The sequence below is a fragment of the Triplophysa rosa genome, linkage group LG6 (assembly GCF_024868665.1).
Source record: "Triplophysa rosa linkage group LG6, Trosa_1v2, whole genome shotgun sequence".
Lineage (NCBI taxonomy): Eukaryota > Metazoa > Chordata > Actinopteri > Cypriniformes > Nemacheilidae > Triplophysa > Triplophysa rosa.
Window position 1 is genome coordinate 15944503 of NC_079895.1, and position 6512 is coordinate 15951014.

A 6512-nucleotide genomic window follows, 5' to 3' on the forward strand; every position below is an offset into this window, starting at 1 on the left:
TACAGGTGCTGGTCATATAATTAGAATATCATCAAAAAGTTGATTTATTTCACTAATTCCATTCAAAAAGTGAAACTTGTATATTATATTCATTCATTACACACAGACTGATATATTTCAAATGTTTATTTCTTTTAATTTGATGATTATAACTGACAACTAATGAAAATCCCAAATTCAGTATCTCAGAAAATTAGAATATTACTTAAGACCAATACAAAGAAAGGATTTTTAGAAATCTTGGCCAACTGAAAAGTATGAACATGAAAAGTATGAGCATGTACAGCACTCAATACTTAGTTGGGGCTCCTTTTGCCTGAATTACTGCAGCAATGCGGCGTGGCATGGAGTCGATCAGTCTGTGGCACTGCTCAGGTGTTATGAGAGCCCAGGTTGCTCTGATAGTGGCCTTCAGCTCTTCTGCATTGTTGGGTCTGGCATATCGCATCTTCCTCTTCACAATACCCCATAGATTTTCTATGGGGTTAAGGTCAGGCGAGTTTGCTGGCCAATTAAGAACAGGGATACCATGGTCCTTAAACCAGGTACTGGTAGCTTTGGCACTGTGTGCAGGTGCCAAGTCCTGTTGGAAAATGAAATCTGCATCTCCATAAAGTTGGTCAGCAGCAGGAAGCATGAAGGGCTCTAAAACTTCCTGGTATACGGCTGCATTGACCTTGGACCTCAGAAAACACAGTGGACCAACACCAGCAGATGACATGGCACCCCAAACCATCACTGACTGTGGAAACTTTACACTGGACCTCAAGCAACGTGGATTCTGTGCCTGTCCTCTCTTCCTCCAGACTCTGGGACCCTGATTTCCAAAGGAAATGCAAAATTTACTTTAGAGAACATAACTTTGGACCACTCAGCAGCAGTCCAGTCCTTTTTGTCTTTAGCCCAGGCGAGACGCTTCTGACGCTGTCTGTTGTTCAAGAGTGGCTTGACACAAGGAATGCGACAGCTGAAACCCATGTCTTGCATACGTCTGTGCGTAGTGGTTCTTGAAGCACTGACTCCAGCTGCAGTCCACTCTTTGTGAATCTCCCCCACATTTTTGAATGGGTTTTGTTTCACAATCCTCTCCAGGGTGCGGTTATCCCTATTGCTTGTACGCTTTTTTCTACCACATCTTTTCCTTCCCTTCGCCTCTCTATTAATGTGCTTGGACACAAGCTCTGTGAACAGCCAGCCTCTTTTGCAATGACCTTTTGTGTCTTGCCCTCCTTGTGCAAGGTGTCAATGGTCGTATTTTGGACAACTGTCAAGTCAGCAGTCTTCCCCATGATTGTGTAGCCTACAGAACTAGACTGAGAGACCATTTAAAGGCCTTTGCAGGTGTTTTGAGTTAATTAGCCGATTAGAGTGTGGCACCCCCTGTCTTCAATATTGAACCTTTTCACAATATTCTAATTTTCTGAGATACTGAATTTGGGGTTTTCATTAGTTGTCAGTTATAATCATCAAAATTAAAAGAAATAAACATTTGAAATATATCAGTCTGTGTGTAATGAATGAATATAATATACAAGTTTCACTTTTTGAATGGAATTAGTGAAATAAATCAACTTTTTGATGATATTCTAATTATATGACCAGCACCATATATATATATATATACATATATATATATAGGCCTACAGTAGCATATATTTGCATCTCAGTATTGTAGTACATTATAAAACAGCATGCAATAACAACATTTTGAGTGTAAATTTTCATATTTATTAAATGAATGCCACATTATTGGAATAGTTAAAGCCCTCTCTACCCTACCAGATAAACGATGTATTATTTATTACCTGTGTGGTGTTTTATTTCCACTTTCGAAACGTTTTCTTTATTTGTGCTGAAAACAAACGCCTTTCCACTCTGATTAGTAATGGGAAAAGGAGAAAAACACGTTTGGCAATAGGTGGATTTGAACCCCCTTCGATCGGAGCCAAAGCTTTACTTTGGTATGGAGTTACTACCCCTATGCTTCTGGAGCTGATTAGTGATGGGTGAACAACATATTCTTGTACAATCCGACTGTTTTTACAGGGAGTTGTAAAGAGAGCAGCGCATTTTCTCCGTTGTCTGCTTTATTGTTAACCGGTGGAACAGCCTAGGCCTATATATGCTTGATTTTCTTATCAAGAATGTGTAAAACAAAATACTCATAGAGTATACCACAAACTCATGGCCGTAGCCAAGGTTTTAAAATTAGTGAACCTAATATTACCAATAAATGCTATAAATTATTCAACATAAATAAATTTAATGATTAATAAAGTTAACAAATTATAAACTTATATCTATGGACAAGGCTTAAAGTCTTGAAAATCAGCGGCCACAAGCGTTGTATTATAGTTTTGCAACAAATCTCTGAGTCATTTGCCCACCCCTCCCTTTCGAATTACGACGGTGGCCGCAACAGTAAAAAAAGATGTCGTCTACTGAGACTGCGGATAGCAGTGATACAAGCAACGATGTTTCTTTGCAAAGGTAAGGCAATATATTAACGTAATTAATCATTTAACATGTATTCTATTGCGAAAGTTACTGTTACAATTCTATAATTAGATATATTTCTTGCGTGCTATCTAGTACACGCTGAGAGTAGTGAAGTAACTAAAGTTAGCTAATCGTAAATAGCAATGCTGTTCAAAGCGTTTGATCTGACAGCGACATAGGCAGTTAGGTGTAAGTTAGTAGACATTTGTCTCCCCCGTTGTAAAGTCAGGAACAACCGGAGTACGTACCGCAGGGACGGAAAAACATTATTCGGAGGTTATATGGCCATTTGTATAAAATGCTAACGTTACTGTTTCAACAAAACAGTTGTTTGGTAAACATTGAAAGAGTGGAAACATTGAAAATGTTGAATTATCTTACCAGTCTAGCAGAAAACAGGCAACTTCGGCGTCGCCTTGAAAACATTTGTCTTTCAACAGTGCCTTCCATCTGGTAATAGATACACCGATGTTTATCCTGGATTTCTGCCGCCGTTTGTCTCTAATTCGTCTGGCAGCATCACGTTTGCGCTTCTTTGACGACGGAGATTCACGCTCTGTCGGCTCTTGTGCACAATACGCATGGTCCTCCATTTTATCAAAACTTCTAAGACAGAACAATCAGTTGCTTCAGCTAGATGACGACGACTCCTCCTCCTCTCCGTACTACGACTTACTACTTTGTGCGTCTTCAACTCAGTGATGACGCAAGCTGCGTCTAAAAACACACACGAAGACCAACATATACGAAACGCGCTCTGTAGAGCTGTTTGTCCGTTAGAGCTTACTGTACAAAACATGGCTGCGCAACATAACAAATTCCATGTAGATAGGCCCGCTCCCTATGTAGATACAACTGGTTTATTCTAAGGTAATAAAAACATAACTTTTCATTACGTAAGGTTTTTATACACATCTAAAGACACAGTTTTGTATGTTATATTGCATTTCTGTTAATAGATCATACAAAACATCCCGCACTGTACCTTTAATACTGTGGCTAGAGGTTTTCTAAAACATCTTTTGTTAAGGGTAGATTAGGCTCCGCGACGAGCGGGCTTCGTACCTACGTTGGTCCAGACAGTCGGGCGGCGCCTTTAACCCCTACGCCACTGAAGTTACAATATATAAAAATGTATGTTTAAATATCTATATCTAATAGCTTGTTGTGGTGAGGACTTTCACTGGCCATCAAGCACAAATAGAACAAAAGTGGAACTTTCGCATCTTACATGCATTGTGATGGAAAGAGTCTAGAAATGGAAGGCAAACCCCTAGGCCTACAGTAATGGTTTAACCCTACCGCTCAGCAGCCAATAGGAACTCATCACGCTTACACGTTCAAACTGGTCAAGTGGCCGGATGGCTCAAAAACATGCGAAATTGACGTCTGACGTCACGCATAGAGAACACGTTGTTTGCGCGTAGAATACGTGTTGTTTGCGCGTAGAATACGTGTCGATTTTTCATGCGTAAACTACACGTACTCTACGCGCAAACAACACGTACTCTATGCGCAAACAACACGTACTCTACGCGTTGTTGACGTGTTAAAATTCGCGCGTTTTTGACCCCCCTGGCTTTCCTTAAACCTGCGGACGTGTCGAGTATAAAGAAGCCTTATGGCAAGCCGATGGTGTCAGAATTACGCCATAGATTAAACGCGTTTATATCCGAACACCGTTTTTGACAGCATTTTAAACAGTATTTGCGCCGCAAAATACGGCGTCGCGATTCCAAACGCCGTAAAAAACGCGCAAAAAGTCGTCCATAACGCCGTATTTAACGGCGTTCTAAGACGCTTGAAAACCGCCGCCTTTTTCGCCGCTGTCTTGCCATATGACGGCGTAAAAAACGCCGTTTTGGTTGCACAGAGCGTGCGTTATTTACGGAGGTGGGTAGTAACGCGCTACATTTACTTCGTTACATTTACTTGAGTAACATTTTGGAAAATATGTACTTTTTAAGTAAAATTAAAAGTGTGAACTTTTACTCTTACTTGAGTAAATTTCTAATAGAAAATCTGTACTTTTACTTCGTTACATAACTTACATTGCGTGACGTTCCTTCATTTTAAAATATGCTTTTTAAAACGCGTTGTTTATTTCAAGGTCGTCGTCTCTTCTTACGGGCATTCCCGAGTGATCGATTCTTTTGAGTCGATTCTTTTGAAAGCATTAATTGAACAATGGGCAAAACCATTTGAATAGGCTAATGAATCAGTTCAAATGATTTGTTCAGTTCGCACCACGATCTGAATCATCTGAAGCAGGATTACTCACTCCTCGTAGCGCGAAATTTAAGAACACGCAGAACACAAAGAGCGTTGGATGAAGTGGATATTAATCTATATCTATACAATCAAAACTGCAAATGTGTCATATTGTTTGCCAGCAATGATAAATAACCGCCATTTGCGCGCACCCGCGCGACATGTTCGTCAGACACAGCAACATGCGCGTTACCTGTCAGACACAGAGACGTGGGCTTGCAGAAATATACATTTGAAGAACAGAAGGAAGAAAAGGACTCGAAAACTGGTTCACTGTTTACTGTTTGTTTACAAGTAAGAGCGTTTCACAACACACACGTGACACAACACGAGAAAACACGAGCTTTGTTCAAAAATGTGTATTTCATTTAAGAGAGCACTGCAGATGTTCTAGATCATCTTAGGAAATGCTCTGAGTTTAGTTCATGCTTTAGTTTGACATGGTCTATTATTCTAAATAAGTTGTGCAAACTACATTGACATCAGGACTAGATGAAATTTACAGAAATGCTTGTCTCTTCTGTGTTTGTCTATTCTTTAGTCTCTCTAGTATATTGCAAAGATATCTGCTTATGATAATTAAAAATATTAATTAATATAAAATATTGGCGTTAATATTAATTTTATGTAGTAGGCCTATATAATAGATACAAAGTAACTAAGTAACTAGCTACTTGAGTAGTTTTTTCATTGCATACTTTTTTACTTTTACTCAAGTATTTTTAAAATAGTGACTTTTACTTTTACTTGAGTAACAATTTCTCTAGTTACTTGTACTTTTACTTGAGTAAAGATTTTGGCTACTCTACCCACCTCTGGTTATTTGTTGCCGTTTTTTCTTGGGCCATTTTTAGTGTAAATATGTGCACAGATTGTGAAAATAAATAAAGTTATATCTGTTATTTAACAATTGCTGACCACGTTGTGTAACTTTACATTTCCAAAGAGAAGAAGTCGCTTCTTCGGAAAGCAAGCAATGGTTTGTTTAATGTTAGCAAAGGTAACACTGCGCACATAATAAAATCCTGTAAAATGATCAGTGGTAAATTGCTCTGGTCTGGCTCAGTTCATCAGTGATTGGGTGAGAACAGTTCAATTTACTGGCTGCGGAAATCAGCGGGAGGGGCTCATTATACAACACACAAAACGCCGTAAATAACGCGCGCTCTGTGCAACCAAAACGGCGTTTTTTACGCGCGTCATATGGCAGACAGCGGCGCAAAAAGCGGCGCTTTTCAAGTGCCTTAGAACGCCGTTAAATACGGCGTTATGGACGACTTTTCGCGCGTTTTTTACGGCGTTTGGAATCGCGACGCCGTATTTTGCGGCGCAAATACTGTTTAAAACGCCGTCAAAAACGGCGTTCGGATATAAACGCGTTAAATCTATGGCGTAATTCTGACACCATCGGCTTGCCATACAAGCCTTTAGCGTCTCCCTGCCTCGTGCTTGATTGATCTGCCCTGAGATCATAAATCGTATGCCGACTATGAGCGCAGTTTCCGATGTTATTTCCAGTAGTATTTGGGAGGAAGCATTGCTTGAACGTAGTTGAACTCACAAGTCTACGTCATTTTTGATGTTCGAAATAAGTTAAAACGATTGGAGATGTTTTTCTCTGTGTTTTATTGTTTGAGATGGTGGTGTCCACCTCTCAAATTGTTTGTGTATTTTAATTTTTTATATATTAATCTTTAAATATGACTAATGTAAATGTAAACTAAAGTAGGCTAAAATGATTA